The sequence below is a fragment of the Sorex fumeus genome, unplaced genomic scaffold, assembly GCF_029834395.1.
Source record: "Sorex fumeus unplaced genomic scaffold, SorFum_2.1 ptg000063l, whole genome shotgun sequence".
In the NCBI taxonomy this organism is placed as follows: Eukaryota; Metazoa; Chordata; class Mammalia; order Eulipotyphla; family Soricidae; genus Sorex; species Sorex fumeus.
The window spans coordinates 62,845,333-62,862,843 of NW_026606120.1; positions in this window are offsets into that span (position 1 = coordinate 62,845,333).

Sequence of the window (17,511 nt, forward strand, 5' to 3'; positions counted from 1 at the left end):
AGCACATACTGGCTGAGGGCTTACTATGAGCCAAGGTCCGTGATGGGAATCCCGGCTCTGCCAGGAGCCAGGTTAGATGAAAAATGCCTAACTGAGATCATTAGCCCTTTTTTAGTGGCTTACTGCACCCACGCTCCCAGTTCTGCTTTTGTGAACCGCCATCCTGAATTATCATCCCTACCTTACACAGGAGGAACACTAAGACTCCCAGAGGTTGAGAACCGTTCTTCATAGCTCAAAGGGCAGTTGTTGGCATTGCAAACAGTAAAAATGCAAATTTCTACTTCCTTTTTTTTGCACAAAGAGTGCTGAGGATCTGCTTCCTGGACTCGTGATTAAGTGATATGAATTTAAGTTTCCAGAGTCATGCGTTTGAGTAGTGCTGTTGTAGTGTTATGTAGCCTGGATGAGATGGAGAAGTGCAGGAATGGATAGAGCCTCAGAGGGCATTGTAGGGGCTGGGATCTGACCCCACAGCTCACTGTGTCTTCTGCTGCCACCTGACCTCTCTGGGCCTAGACTCCTCATTTGTCATCAGGAGGGTTGAATGAAATCGTTCAGTCTCCCTTCTCTCTTATGTCCTCACATTTACAGAAACAGCATTGTTTTTCAAGACTACTGTTGAGGCAGAACTTTTAATATTACTCTAAATTTTAAAAGATGCAGAAGATTATGCTTCTATAAAAACCAGATTTTTTTCACTCCCATTCTAGAACATTTGGGAAAACGCAGAGAAATAAAAAGGAAAAAAAAATCATCCATTCTCAGCCAAAGACCACCTGCATTTATTTTGTCCTATTTTCCCCATTCTTTTCTATAGCAACAGTGGTTTGGCATACATACTTTAAAAAATATTTTTGTTTTAATTTATTTACTCTCCCCTTTTTTCCTGTTTATTGTCTACATACTTGCTCGAGCAGGCCCAATAACGTCTCCATCGTGAGACTTGTTGTTACTGTGTTTGGCATATATCGAATACGTCATGGGTAGCTTGCCAGGCTTTGCAGAGCGGGCAAGATACTCTCAGAAGCTTGCTGGGCTCTCCGAGAGGGGCGGAGAAATCGAACTCAGGTTGGTCATGTGGGCCTCGTGCAAGGCAAATGCCTTACCTGCTATGCTATCGCTCCAGCCCCCTTCCTGGACTATATACATAATTTTGATTATGTGGTAGAGATATTATCTATTTGTCTCTTTTTTCATTTAAACTTACAAAATAGCTGTAGAGACCAGAGAGATAGTAGCACTGTAGCACTGTCCTACTAGCATTGTTCATCGATTTGCTCGAGCTGGCACCAGTAATGTCTCCATTGTGAAGCTTGTTGTTACTGATTTTGCATACAAATATACCATGGGGATCTTGCCAGGCTCTGCCGTGGGGCGGGATACTCTCGGTAGCTTGCCGGGCTCTCTGAGAGGGACCGAGGACTCGAACCTGGGTTGGCAGCATGCAAGGCAAATGCCCTACCCGCTGTGCTATAGTTCCAGCCCAGCTTATCTCTGTGTTTGCAAATTTGTATTTAATGACTGTATAATGTTATATTCTATAATATTATTTAGCCTTTAACTGTACTGCTGTGGTTGGCTATTTAAGTTGTTTTTAATATTTTACTGTTAACGTATAATTCCTCTGTTTAGTGATATTTCCTAACTAAAGGATATGAGAAGCTTAAGCCTTCTGGAAAAGTTTTTTAACAAGAGAAGATTCTATTTGCTAAGTAGAAATCATTTGGAAAACAGTGGTACACAAGACAGTTTAGTAAAAATGATTGTGTCCTAGGAGAGCTCTCACTAGTATCAAACATGGTATTTTCACTATTCAACAGCCCTCTGTTCCTCCATGTTCCACTTTCACATTCCTCTCTGCTCCCATCCCACCCCTCCCCCATTCCCACTCTTCAAGCCTTGGCTGCCATTCAGCTATTTCTTTTTCCCACAGTTTTGCCTTCTGAAAAATGTCTTAGAGTTGGAATCGTGTAGTCTCTGGGCTTTTCCAATTGCCCCCTTCTAATAGCTAGGGCTCCTCCATGTTTTTCATAGTTCAATATTCATTATTATTATTATTACTGTTAGTGGACTGGGGCGATAGCATAGCGGGTAGGGTGTTTGCTTTGCTCGAGGCCGACCTGGGTTCGATTCCTCCGCCCCTCTCGGAGAGCCTGGCAAGCTACCGAGAGTATCCTGCCCACATGGCAGAGCCTGGCAAGCTCCCTGTGGCGTATTTGATATGCCTAAAACAGTAACAACAAGTCTCACAATGGAGACATTACTGGTGCCCGCTCAAGCAAATTGATGAACAACGGAAGGACAGTGCTACGGTGCTATTACTATTTGTAATAGTAGAAGTGAGTAATGTACATTGTTGGGATATAGCAGTTTATTTCTCACCTGCTAAAGACACCTGGGTCCTTTATAAACTTTAGTTAAATTTTTTTCAGTGGCGGTAACATCAACATCACAACATTGACCATTTGTTTTTGTTTTGGGCTCCCACTCAGCAGTGCTCAGGGCTTACTCCTGGCTCTGTGCTCAGAGTTCACTCTTGGTGGGGCTCAGGGGACCATAGGTGGTGCCGGAGAGTGAACCTGGGTCAACCACATGCAAGGTAAATGTTCTACCCACTATTCTCTCTCTCTCCAGTCTTGTAAATGGACCATTTTGATCATTTGAAACATAGCATCAAGGCTATAAAGCACACTTGCATTGTGGTGTTGCAGTGCCTCTCTCTCCCATCCTCATCTTACCGTCTTTTCCCCAGCCCCTGGTCCCCACAGTTATGCTTTCTGTCCCCTTGACTGTCACTTCTCTGGCAAGCTCAAACAGGCACCCACCTTCTTTCTGACTCTGCTGGAGAAAGATGCCCATGCAGGACACGGGCACAGAAAAAGCTAAGAAAGCCATGGTGCACTGACCCTGCTTCCTCCCGTCCCTGCTGTGAGACATCCCCCAAGACAGTGATGGCCGGAGACAGAGGATGACACTTGGGGCCTCAAGAGACAGATGTCTGTGGGATAGTTGGACTACTGCTGTGCTTAGTGGGGCTGAGCAGGGGCACTGCCACCAGGGCGGGAGCTCCTATATCAGATTCCACATCCTTCTGCTGAGCCCCTTTGTGGTATCAGCTTTGCTCAGGTTTGGTGCCTGGCTATCTGGGAGGGCAGACTTGTTTGCAAGGGCTGTCAGAGATGGACAGGTCCCAGTGCTGAGCCTTGGCCCAGTGCCCAATGCCAAGGCTGTGGTGCTGAGAGACCCCTGGAAGCTTCCAGTGGGTCTAAGATGTCCCAGACATTTTATTTTTGACTTTTTATTTAATTTATTTATTTAATTTAATTTATTTATTAATTTGCTTTTTGGGTCACACCCGACGATGCTTAGGGGTTACTCCTGGCTCTGCACTCAGGAATCACTCCTGGCAGTGCTCGGGGGACCATATGGGATGCTGGGAATCGAACTCGGGTCGGCCGCGTGCAAGGCAAACACCCTACCCGCTGTGCTATCACTCCAGCCCCTATTTAATTTATTTTTTTAAAACTTTTGTATTGAATCACTGTGAAATAGATCTTTACAAAGCTGTTCACAGAGCCAGAGCGACAGTTCAATGGGTAGGGTGTTTGCCTTGCATGCGGCCAACCTGGGTTCAATGCCCAGCATCCCATTTGGTCCCCTGAACACCACCAGGAGTAATTCCTGAGTGCAGAGCCAGGAGTAACCACTGTGCATTGCTGGGTGTGGGCCAAAAATAAATAAATAAAAAAAATAAAAAATAAGAGGGGCCAGAGTGATAGCATAGTGGGTAGGGCATTTGCCTTGCATACGGCCAACCTGAGTTCAATTCCTGGCACCACATATGGTCCCCCAAGCACTGCCAGGAGTTTTTCCTGAGTGTGGAGCCAGGAATAACACCTGAGCATTGCTGGGTGTGATCCAAAAAGCAAAAAATAAAATAAAATAAAATAAAATGTTCCAGAGTTTAAAAAATAATAAAGCTGTTCATGCTTGGATTTCAGTCATATAGTATTCCAACACCCATGCCTCCACCAGTGTACATATCCCAGTACTATGGATATATTATTAAATGAGTCCGAAATGCAAGTAAAATTTAAAACAAAAATGCATATTCTCTGAAATTTTTATTGTCGCAGAGAGTTATTGTGATCTATATGGCCCCTAAAATGCCCAAATGCATACATCTGCTCTTCACTGCCATTTGGAATAATTCTCTTCTTTTACTCACTAGGTTATATGTGCCAGACACTTGTTTCTGCTCCCCCTTTCTCTCAGATGGTTAAGAAGGATTGCTGGAGCAGAATGGTGATTTATATTCTCTAAAACATATTTGTAGCACTGTCCTCCCATTGTTCATCAGTTTGCTCAAGTGGGCCCAGTACCGTCTCCATTTTTGAGACTTGTTACTGTGTTTGGCATATTGAATATGTCACGGGTAGCTTGCCAGGCTTTGCTGTGCGGGTGAGATACTTTCGGTAGCTTGCTGGGTTCTCCAAGAGGGGTGGAGGAATCGAACCCAGCTCCGTCGGGCCAGCCACGTGCTAGGCAAATGCCCTACTGCTGTGCTGTCGCTCCAGCCCAAAACGTGTTTGTAAACTTTTAAATTTAAAAGTTAAGAAAGAAATAAAAAAAAGTTGGAGCTATACCTGGTAGTGCTCAGAGCTTTTTTCTGGCTCTGTGATCAGGGATTGCTACTGGAAATGCCTGGGGGACCATATGAGATACCAGGGATTGAACCTGGGGTTGGCCACATGCAAGACAAGCACTTTACCCACTGTACTATCACTCCAGCATCTTTTTTTTTTAATTGAATCACTGTGAAATACAATTACAAAGCTTTCATGTTTGAGCTTCGGCCATACAATGATTGAATACCCATCCCTCCACCGTTGGACATTTTCCATCACCAATGTCCTCAGTATCCCCCCCCCCATCTCCCCATCCCATTCCTTACCCTGCCCTTATGGCAGACAATTACCCCAGTACTCTCTCTCTACTTTTGGGCATTATAGTTTGCTCTAAATTTTCCACCACCATTCAAGCTTGCCTGCCAGAGGCCGATGCTAGATAATTTATTTTCTATTGGTCACTTTGAATATCATGAGAGGTTGTGCAGCCACTTTTGCAGCCGTGCACTTCTGGAATTCTAAAATTGTAAATGATTGGACTCCAGGGACATCTCTTTAGGGTGCTGATCCATGTTGGGATTCAATTGGAAGTCTCTGGACCAGGGCCATTGGTGCGCTGAGATGGCACCTGGAGGCAGATTGTGACAGCCAGGATCCCAAGGGGTGGGGGTCGGAGGGACGACCTGTCTACACTGTCACCACAGTGAGGCCTGGAGTCCTAGTCCTGGAACCCACATACCTGGGCGTTGCTTCTGGAAGCTCATGGTGGCCAGGGTTTCATCTAGAGTGGGTGGGGAGAGCACACCTGCTCCATTTGAGGTGCCCTGATGAAGTTGGCTCAGTACCTGGTTCGGAGAGATTGTCTTCTGGGACTCGCTGCTGTGTCTCTCATCTTCCCCCAACCCCCAGCCTTTATTACAGCTGCAGACTGGCATGTGTCCTGCATACCTGTCCACAGACGGGCAGTTATAACCAAGGTGGTAAGCCAGTGGTTTCCATCCTTCTTACAGTTGTACACCAGCACTGATCTGTGTGCCAGGGATTGAAGACTGTGGTTCTAAAAGGAAGGATCAATGTCCATAGGTTCTCCCCATCATAGATGCTCCTTTTGCTCTTCCCAGGTGGCTAGAATTCATTCGAATGCTCTGCAGGAAGGTCCTGTTTTTGCTGGAGCTCATGACTCATGCCTGTACCTGCCCATCTCTCCCTTTCTCCATCATCCTGAAATAATCAAAGGGAACAACCTTGTGCCAAAATAGTTGTGTACAGCAACCTCAAGACAGCTCTTTCTTTTATTTTAATTTTTTGCTTTTTGGGTCACACCCGGCGATGCACAGGGGTTACTCCTGGCTCTGCACTCAGGCATTACTCCTGGCAGTGCTCAGGGGACCATATGGGATGCTGGGAATTAAACCTGGGTCAGCCGCATGTAAGGCAAATGCTCTACCCGCTGTGCTATCGCTCCAGCCCCAGACAGCTTTTTCTCATGCCCTGGCAACATCAATAAACCTAGAGCAGTGTGGGAGGGCAGATCTGACACTTTGGAGCTGTCAGAGGCTGTTAGGTGAAGAAGCAATCTAGTTAGGGGGCTCCCAACACCATTCTGGGTGTCAGCAAGAACAAAAAGGGAGAGGCAGGTGTCAGTCCCTGTCTTCTTCATTCCGTGATTCTGCTCACAATCACCTTCTGAGAACTAGGTGTGCTGTGTCTGGACCTAGTGACCAGGAGTAAAGGAAAAGGTGACTTAGCACTGACTGGATCCCACCCTCAGGCCAACAGCCCGGGGCCCAGACTCCCTCCTCCTTCTCTTGTTCTTATTCCTGCTCCTAGGAATGGGATTTGTTTTTGCTTCTAGGATCTTGGGTTTTCATTGCCCCCCCTTTTGAAACGTCAGTCATTTGGGGGCTGAATCTCCTCCATCAGGGCTTCTCAGCCTTTTGCTGACATGGGCCCTCTTTGACCTTGTTTTTTTCCTCTGTACCCCTCACACTCTCCATCCTCCCCAAACCCGTTCCACCTGGCAGTCCTCCAGCCACACACTTTTCACCTGGGGACCCCCACAGAGCTTATGGGGCTGAGAAGTGAGAAGTTTTGGCTTACAGTCTCTCTTTGATGGGCTTTGTTTTTGTGGAGCGGTTTCCCAGTGCATAGCAAATGGAGCAGAAAGTACAGATTGTTCCGAGTCCCCTGCCCAGACCCACATCAGCTCCCCCACTGACATCTGCCTCCCCGGAGTGATGCGTTTGTTGGATTTGGTGAACCTGCTGCTACCACCCCAAGTCCCTGGTTTCTGTTTGGGTGACTATGAGTGTTGGACCTTCTCGGGGTTTGGACACACGTATAATGACGTTTATTCATCACTACGGTGCCATGCAGCGATGCCACCCTGCTCTACACTTCTCTCTGCTCTGCCTCTCTGTCCCTCCTTTGCCGTGAACCCCAGGAAACATGATCTTTTTTTACCGTCTCTATAGCTGCCCATTTCCAGAATGTTCTACATTTGCGACTGTATGTGGTGTAGCTTTTCAGACTGGCTTCTCTCACTGAGAAATATGTTTTTAGGTTTCCCCCTTGTCTTATGCTCAGGACTTACTCCTGGCTCAGTGCTCAGGAGTGCGGTACCCACTCCATTTGCCTTGCACGCAGCTGACCCAGGTTCCATCCCCTGAGCCCCGCTGGAGGGGTTCGGGGGACCATATGCAGTGCTGGGGATGGATTTCAGTCTTGTGCTAGAAAAGTGCCTTACTATCGCTCTGGCCCCTTTTCCATTTATTTATTTATTTATTTATTTATTTATTTATTTATGTCACACCTGGCAATGCACAGGGGTTACTCCTGGCTCTGCACTCAGGAATTACCCCTGGCAGTGCTCAGGGGACCATATGGGATGCTGGAAATCGAATCCGGGTGGGCCGCGTGCAAGGCAAACGCCCTACCTGCTGTGCTATTGCTCCAGCCCCCCTTTTTCTTTTATTTAAAAAAGTGTTTTAGCCTCCCAAGCAGCGCTCAGGGGCCACTTGCAGTCATAGTCACTGGAAGGCTCACTGCCAGTGATAGGGGTGCAGTGCTGGGGTTCTCCAGAGCCATAGTCAGCAGTGTTTGGGGGGCCAGGTGGTGCTGGGCATTGACTAGGGGTCCCGAGCATTCTGAGCAGGGTCTCCTGGCCCCTGGGTTGTATCCTCAACCCCTTCCCCTGTGTCTTCTCATAGTTTGATGACTCAGTTCTTTTTTCTTTCTTTCTTTTTTTTTTTTTTTTACTGAATCACCGTGAGATACACTTATAAAGCTTTCATGTTTGAGTTTCAGTCCTACAATGATTGAACACCCATCCCTCCACCAGTGCACATCTTCCACCACCAATGTCCCCAGCATCCCTGTCCTCCCTATCCCAACTCTCCCCCTACCTCTATGCTAGGCAATTTCCCCCATACTCTCTCTCTTTCCTTTTGGGCATTATGGTTTGCAATATAGACAGACTCAGTTCTTTTTTAATGCTGACTGCTGTTCTGCTTTCTAGACGTAAGTTTATCCTTTCACCCGTTGAAGACAGCAGGTTGCTTCCAATTTTGGGCAATTGTGAATAAGGCTTCTGTAAACAGCTGTGTGTAGGCTTTTCAGTGGACGTATGTTTTCAGCTCATCTGGGTAAATGTCCCTGCCTCCCCTTTTTTATTTAAAAAAAGTCTGTTTTTGGGTTCTAATTTTTCTGAAAAGGATTTCCTTAGCTTTCTCCTCCAATCCTTTTATTGAGTTAATGCAATCTGTGCTATCTGTACTGTGCTTTTTAATTTCTAAGGACAGAAAGTTCTAAGAACAAAAAATGTTGACTTGCCTTCTGAATATTTCTTTTTTCTTTTTTTTTTATGGCATCTTGTTTGCTTCATGGGAACAGAACTTTTCATTGCTCAGAGGATATGGTTGCATTTAAAAAAATTCTTTTTTAAAAAAATTTTTGGGTCTCACCCAGCAATGCACAGAGGTCACTTCTGGCTCATGCACTCAGAAATTACTCCTGGCGGTGCTCAGGGGACCATATGGGATGCTGGGAATCAAACGTGGGTTGACTGCATGCAAGGCAAACATCCTACCTGCTGTGCTATTGCTCCAGCCCATTAAAAAAAAAGATTTTCTTTCCTCCTCTCCTTGCATGGTTTCTGGTTGCCCAACATTACTGATTCTTTTGGTTTTTTACACATCTGGTGAACCTCCAGGGGAGTCTCCTGCACCTTAGGCTTTGAGAACCTCTGCAAGTGTCTTTTAATTTTTTTGAGGCTCTGTCATCCCAGGTGAGATACCAGCAGAGGGGGGAGGAGAGAGAGACAGAGATACAGAGAGACAGAGAGAAACAGAGACAGAGAGAGATAGAGAAGAGAGACAGAGAGACAGAGACAGAGAGGCAGAGAGAAGAGACGAACGGAGAGAGACACAGAGAGAAGAGAGGGAGAGCGAGAGGGAGAGAGAGGAAGAGAAAGAGAGAGGGAGGGAGAGAGGAAGAAAGAGAGGGAGAAAGATGGGGAGACAGAGAGAGGAGGAGAGAGAGCGAGAAAGACAGAGAGAGATAGATAGATAGATAGAGAGAGAGAGAGAGAGAGAGAGAGAGAATAACACATATTTTTGTATTGCTTCCACCCCTCTCCTGAGGAAGCACCTCTTCTCTCTCCCGGTTAAACACTCAGCCCTTTCCCTGAAGGTAATGGGACTTGACAGTCGCCTTAGAAGTGCTTTCACAAATTATGCAGTTTGTGCTCCATCTCTAGTCGGTTTATTTGGACCATCTGACATTCCCAGGCCTTTGCCAGTGCTCCTGTCATTCCTGTTTAGGCTGGAGAGAGGAGGCCTGGCACTCTCCACCGGGAGCCCGGCACTGACCTTGGCTCTGTTACCTGCTGGGCAGATGTGAATTAAGGCCAAGGTCCTGGACCCGGAGCAGAAATTATAGCCCACTTGGGGAAACACTCAGCAGGCCAGGACGGCTGTTGTCCAAGGCCAAACCATGTTCCCATTGTCTCACTGCTCCAAACAGGAAGGTATGTGCTTGTGCAGAAATCCCAAGGATGCGAAAGGGCAGCCGGGGGCAGGGGAGGGGGCCAGAGGCGGCAGCCCTTAAAAGGGCCTGAGAATTCTTTTCTCATCTAGGCTTGCATTCATCTCAACTACTTGTCAGATAAACGCTATCACTTAGTTATTCAAACTCTTTTTTTTTTCTTTTTGTGTCCTACCCAGCGATGCTCAGGGGTTACTCCTGGCTCTGCATTCAGGAATTACTCCTGGCGGTGCTCGGGGGACCATTTGGGATGCCGGGGACTGAACCCGCATCAACCTTGTGCAAAGTAAATGCCCTTCCACTGTACTGTCATGCCAGCCCCTCAAAAGACTTTTTAGATTTCCTATCGTTTGTTTGAGAATGGGGTGGGTACTCAATAGAAAACAATAAAGGGGATTTCCCAGAGAAGAGGAAGAATGACTACATTAGTTTCCAAATATTAAATCCTTGCGTCTCTCTTGAGCATCTTGCTTGGATGTCCTCCAAACACTTTTAGAACTAAATTTTAATATGAGTTCCTGCTTTATTTTTGAATTTTATTTATTTATTGGCTTTCTGTTTTTTTGTCCACACCCTGCGATGCTCAGGGATTATTCCTGGCTCTGCACTCAGACATCACTCCTGGTGGTGTTTAGGGGACCAAATGGGATGCTGGGGATGGAATTTGGGTCCACTGCATGCAAGGCAAGTGCCCTACCCATTGTATTATCTCTCTGGTTCCTATGCTTTTAATTTAAAATTTTAATTGAATCACTGTTAGATACACAGTTACAAAATGGCTCATGATTTGGTTTCAGTTATCCAATGTTTCAGCACCTATCTCTTCATCAGTGTATGTTTCTCACCACCAAAGTACCCAGTTTTCTCCCCTGCCTTTACATGCTGCTGCTGCTGCTGCTGCTTCTGGTGCTTCTTCTTCTTCTTCTTGTTCTCCTTGTTCTCCTCCTCCTCCTCCTCCTCATCCTTGTACTTGTCCTCCTCCTCCTCCTCCTTTTTCTTTGTCGTCATTGTCATCATCGTCTCCCCCTCCTCCTACTCCTCCTCCCTCCTCCTCCTCCTCCTCCTTCCTCCTCCTCCTTCTCCTCCTTCTCCTCCTCCTCCTCCTCCTCCTCCTCCTCCTCCTCCTCCTCCTCCTCCTCCTCCTTCTTCTTCTTCTTCTTCTTCTTCTTCTTCTTCTTCTTCTTCTTCTTCTTCCTCTTCCTCTTCCTCTTCCTCTTCCTCTTCCTCTTCCTCTTCCTCTTCCTCTTCTTCTTCTTCTTCTTCTTCTTCTTCTTCTTCTTCTTCTTCTTCTTCTTCTTCCTCCTCTTCTCCTTCTCCTTCTCCTTCTCCTTTTCCCTCTCTCTCTCTCTCTCTCTCTCTCTCTCTCGCTCTCTCTCTCTTCTTTTGGGCATTATGGTTTGCAGTATAAATACTGATAGGTTATCATGTTTGTCCTAGACAATTAAGAAACTGGGCCGGTATCACACAGCTTCAATGGGGCATGAGTGAAAAGCTTAGAGCTGTGGCTGATGCAACTTTCTGATGATTATGTCACCGATGATGGTGACCATATACTCATGGCTCACACAGCGGATGCTCATTTGTTTTGGGGTGAAACTTTAGGCAGTTCCCTGTTATTAACATAGATGTAACAACACCCAGATTCGGACACACCAGTAATTGTAGTAGAACCTCTGTACCCATTAGCTGTTGTTAGTAATAGTTTCACAAACCATTCCTGAACCCAGGATCTTAACAAAATAGTTGTTTTATTTCAGGGGTTTGAGGTTTATCTGTTGGCTATTATTATTATTTTTTAAAAACACACTTCTATATTTGGGGGAGATGTTTGACCCTCACCAGGCAGTGCATAGGGTGCGACTGCTCTTTCTGGCTGTGCTCAGGAGTGACCCCTAGAGGTGCTCAGGGAACCATATGCGGGGGATTTGAACGAGGGTTGCAGCGGATGGGGCTGCATGCAAGTCAGTACTTGACCTCCTGTGCAATCTCTCCAGCCCTGGTTGGGCTTTCCCTGGTGCTGGAGAACATTGAGCTGAGCTGGACTGGTTGGTTTGGACCACCTCTGTGTAGACTTCCTGGCTTCTCGCTCAGGTACTTTCCTTGGAGGGAATTCTGAGCTCAAAAGGGTGGCAGCTCTCTGGGACAGCCCTTTCTGTACAGCAGAAGAGTAATTCCTCACACATCTCCCCCTGGCTGTGTCGGGTCTGCTACAACCACTGTCGAAAGGAAGTTGCTCTGTGGAGCACTTGACTAGGAGGTCACATGACCAAGAGCATCCATATACGTTGTTGGTGGTGAATGATTTATGCTAAGAATTTAGCCTCATACACCCACTCTTCCATAGCATCTCCCTGCATGGTGTGGATGTGCAGTGGATGGCATCCCTACTGTTGCCATTATTAAGGAATGACAAGTATGTTGTCATAATATGGATTTCAGAGTCTAGTGGGCTGCGGCTAACAAGAAGAAAGATGGAGAGAAGTGTGAAAAGGAATATGAGAGTGTTGACTCTGGGCCTAAAGAAGGAGGGAACATTCTAGGTGTCCTTTTTTTTTTTTCCTTAAAGTTTTATTTATTGAATCACTGTGAGAACAGTCACAAAGCCTTCAGTTTAAGTCTCGATCGGTCATACAATGATCAAACACTCGTCCCTTCACCAGTACACATTTTCCACTACCAAGAATCCTAGTATACCCCCCCATCCCACCCACACCCCTCCTGTGTGGCAGATTTCCACTTTACTCTCTCTTTATGTTGATCACATTCAATATTACGACAAAAAACCCAGCATCATTATTTGGAATTTTCCCCAACATTTAGACCTGCCAAAAAGACATCATTAGATCATTTGTTTTCTATTGTTGATTATGAAGAGCAAATGAAATCATGTGGCCGCAATAGCGGTCACGTGAATTTGGATTTCTGATATTTTAGTAATAAACCTGGTGGGATTACTGCCAATGGCCCCTGGGTTCTTGCAGGGAGCCAAAAGGATCCTTAATAGTGACTGGGGGATAGGCTCCTACTTCCCCCGCTGGTTAATGCCCTTCTTTCCATGAAGGAGAGCTTGCCTTCTATGATATGGGTTAAGCTATCTCTGGAGCTGCAAGAACAGGACTCTATACTGCTGATACTTAATTGCCTATTTTAAAAATAAAAATTAAGGCACTCTATAAGATACTTAATGGCCTATTTTAAAAATAAAAAAGGAGGAGATGCCGGGAGCCAAAAGATCAGTACAGCCTGACATGCAATTTAGGAACTAATTTCTTCTTGGAAAAATGTTAAAATACATTGTGTAAGTTTCTGAGCTACACCCGAGATATCTGCCATGAGCCCGCTGTTAGGGCTCACACCCTGGTTCACTGAAAATCGGCATGCTTTGTTAATTCCCCATTTTGTCCACTTCCTCATGTAATCAATTATAAAAAGCTAGCTTGGCAAAAATAAATTTGGAGCTTGATCAGAGTCTTGTCTTGCTCCCATTCTTGCTTGGCAAAAATAAATTTGGAGCTTGATCAGAGTCTTGTCTTGCTCCCATTCTTCTGTCTCTCTCTTTTTCCCCCTCACGGATACTCTCCCGGTTACCCACGTTGACTAGTCTCACGGGTCCGGGCAGGTTCTGAGATTGGTTTGTGTGCCTCTGGGATCATGGTCGTTCAGGAACCGGAGGAGGCGTTTGTGGGTGGCAACCTGGGGCATTGTCATGGCGGGGAGCAGGGCCGATTCCACCCCCTATCCCACGAGGCCCCATGTGTCTCATGAATGCAATCTCATACCTGGCTGTTCATTAGGCTTTAAAAGATGGAAGCCACCATGCCGCCGCCACAAGGGGGAACAGGTGGAGGGACAAACACCCTTCCCCTCAGAGGGTGGTATAGCACCCTAATTAAATGCACAGTCCAGATGCATTTTGGTTGGGCTTTAAATTTTGCTCAGATTTTCCCATCACCATTCAAGCCTGTCTTTCAGGAACAAACGCTACATCATTTACTTTCCATTAATCACTTTGCATATCAAGAAGTGTTGCGCAGCCGCTTGGAAGAATAGTCCTAGTACCTGCATACCGGTGCCATGCTTGTAGAAGCTCATGGTTGCTGGGATTCCATCTGGAGGAGGTGGGCAGACAGCACCTACCCCAGCTCGGATGTCCCAGTGATATTGGCTCAGTATCATTCCAAGTGTCTTAGAACAGATTCAGTCTCTTTCAAGAGTTTCATTTTAACATATGCACATAAAAATGGTGTATGTGTTTATATGTGTATATTTCTTTCTCTTGTCCTGGAGTTTCTGTAGCTCACAGTTAGAAATCACTATCTTTGTTATTTGCTTCAGGGCTTCACCTGTTGGTGCTCAGGGGCTGCTCGCTTCCAGCTCACGGTCACTTCTCAAGGCTCTTAAAAGGTTCTATGATGGGGATGGTGGATGATTGAACCTGGGCCTCTCTGTATGAAGCATGTGCTCCAGCCTACTGAGCTGTGATTCCAGACCTGGAAGTCACTCTCTTTTGTTTGTTTGTATTGGAGGTCACACCCAGTGGTGCTCAGAGGTTACTCCTGCCTCTGCACCCAGTGATCACTCCTGGCAGGCTCAGGGAACAATATAGGATGCCAGGGATTGAACCTGGGTTGGCTGCATGCTTGGCAAGCGTCCTACCTGCTGTGCCGTCTCTCTGGCCCCTGAAATCACTATCTTAACAGGTTCCATGGATGACTATCCAGGGTTCAAAGGAGTCAGCTTTATCCGTAAACAGGTTTGAACATCTGTGTAAGTTGGTAGCTCTCTCTCTCTCTCTCTCTCTCTCTCTCTCTCTCTGTGGCTTTTTGTGCCATACCTAGTAATGCTCAGAGGTTATTCCTGGCTCTGTACTCGGGAATCACTCCTGGCAGTGCTCGGGGGGACCATATGGGATACCAAGGACCCAATCCGGGTCTTCTGTGTGCAAGGCAAATGCCCTGCCTGCTGTATTATCACCCCGGCCCTATTTCTAAAAGGAGATGAAAAAGTCACAGAATGAAAATGTTGTCTTAGGGTACTTTTTATCACCTCGAATGTTAAGTTGATAGTGCAGCATTCTTGGGCCTAAGCGTCAGATGAATCTCTCGAATCAATGATAACCAAGTAAATTGCCCTGGCGCGGGAGCAACACTCTAGCCCACTTTGTGGGGAGGCCTGGGACTCCAGGGAGCTGCCAGAATTTCTCCAGGACCACGGGGTGTCTCTGATTGGCTCTCTACTCTGCCACCTTGTGGCGATTTGAAGGAATTGTGTCTTTTCTGCGCGGCTGTTTCCTCTAAAGGGTTCATGCTTAACTTGGGACTGAGGTCTCTGCGTGGAAATTTCACCTGCAAGCATGACGTTCTCTTTCAGGTTTCCTATCGCCCTGTCCTTGGGAATAGTTTATCAGAGGTCAGCTGAATGGCATTTAAATGGTACAGTTTCACACCTGAGGGGGGAATCATACCTGGCTCCTCGAGACCTCCAGGGGGCACCACCCTTGGGTGGGAGGGGAGCCAAGCTCCCATCTCTCTCAGTCCTATCTCTTCACTCCACCAAAGGTTCCCTTTATGTTTTCTTTTTTTTCCCCATTAAAAAATTTTTTTTATTTTCAGTTTACTCAGAGCAAACAAAGACATTGTCCATTAATGCAGAGCCTGGCAGCTTTCGGCAGAAAAGTGAGTGGACTATGCATTAATCCACGCCACCATGCCTGCCCGGAGGGGAAAGGGTGTTGCTCCCTTCTGCCTTTTTCCCTCTGGACAGCAATATGGCAGCCGCCTCGGAGCTTTTTGGAAAGCCAGGTATGAGCCGGTCCTGATGGGGCAACTGAAACCTCAGGGAGAGGGGGGTGTTCCCGGCTCGTCCTTCACGTCCTACCGAGGTCACGAGTTGCCCCCCATGAGCGGCTCTCCTGCAGGGCCATGGCTCCAGAGCCACAGAAACCAATCTCATAAGTATCTGACTCTCAGCAGAAATACTTCTAGGCTTAATAATTAAAATACTAGAAATCCAAAATTGCGTGGCCGCTATTGCGGCCATGCGAAATCACTTGGTTCTTGTAATCAGCTGTAGAAGACAAATGATTTCACAATACCTTTTCAGCAGGTCTGATTTTGGGGTGTAAACTCTAAATAACAATGGTGCATCTTTTGTCGAAACAATGAATCTAATCAAAGTAGTTAGAGTGTTAACTAGAATTCATCTGCCTCACAGGCATTGGGAGGGTTGGGAAGGGGGTTGGGATTCTTAGTGGTGAAAAATAAGTACTGGTGAAGGGAAATGTGTTTGATGATTGCATGACCGAGACTGAAACCTGAAAGCTTTGTAACTTTTCCCACAGTGATTCAATAAAAAAAAAAAAAGACATTGTCCACATCCTTCTGGAGAGTGCCAAGAGATGGAGAGGGGGCAGGAGACTTTCCCCTCACAGGCTGGTAAAGACAGACTTGCTGGGAAAAAGAAGCTTCGCAGTGAAACTGTGAAGCTGAAAAGATGAAAGGGGACATGAGTGAGGAGGAGCACATGCAAAGGTCCTGAGGCATGAAGGTGCTTGCAAAATTGAAAGTAATCAGGTATGGTTAGATTGTAGTAAACTGGAGGCGGGCAGGGCTAGAAGGGAGCGGCTCCCTATAACTTAGGATTCTGCACATGTGTAAAGTCTCTGACTTTTGTTCTGATTCCAGTGGAAAGATAAAGAGTTTTTTAAAGCCATTTTTATTGAGGTACTGGGATCTGCAGTATTGTTAATTATACTTTCCCTGCATACATCATTGTACTTTATATACTTTATAATATATACTGTAGCACTGTTGTACTGTCCTCCCCTTGTTCATTGATTTGCTCGAGCAGGCACCAGTAACGTTTCCATTGTGAGACTAGCTGTTACTGTTTTTGGCATATCGAATACGCCACAGGGAGCTTACCAGCCTCTGCCATGTGGGCAGCAGGATATTCTCAGTAGCTTGTTGGGCTTTTCCGAGAGGGACAGAGGTCTATCACCTGCAAGGCAAACACCCTACCCACTATCCTATTGCTTTGCCTTCATAATATATACATCATACATTATCATTGTACTTTTCACGCATACATCATTCCAACACCCATCACCAGAGTGCCTGCTTCCTAAAAAAGGAAACTTAAGCAGGGAAGCAATAAAGCCAGACTTGCATTTTTTCTATTTTCCCCCCTCTGGTACCTGGAATTGAACCCAGAGCCTCACACAGGCAATGCAAATGCCTTCCTGTGAGTCCACACCCCCAGTCCTCATAGTTCAATTTCAATGAGATTTTTATTGCAGGATAGAGAATGGGTCAATGTGAACAGGGAGAGAAACTGGGAGGCCGACTGCAGGAAGAATCTGAGGGCCTAAGACAGGAAGGTGGGTGAAGGTAATCTTAGCTTAGTCTTACTAAGGTAAGGTTGCAATAAAGATGGAAGGATCTAGACCCAATTGTCCAAGATGATAATCACTTTCCTTAAGAAGCCACAAAGTACAAGAAATGTATATATCTAAAATACACACTACGGGGACCTGGAGTGATAGTACAGTGGGTAGGGCACTTGCCTTGCATGCAGCTAACCTGGGTTTGATTTCCTGCATCCCATATGGTTCCCCAAGCACCACCAGGGATGATTTCTGAGTGCATAGCCAAAAGAGTTATGCCTGAGTATCACTAAGTGTGGTCCAAGAACCAAACCAAAACAACAATGAGAAAAAAAAAAAAACCAAAAATCAAACAAACAAAGGTAAAGGTAAAGGTAAAGGCCCTCCCGTTGATCATCGATTTGCTCGAGTGGGCCCAGTAACGTCTCCATTGGAGACTTTGTTATTACTGTG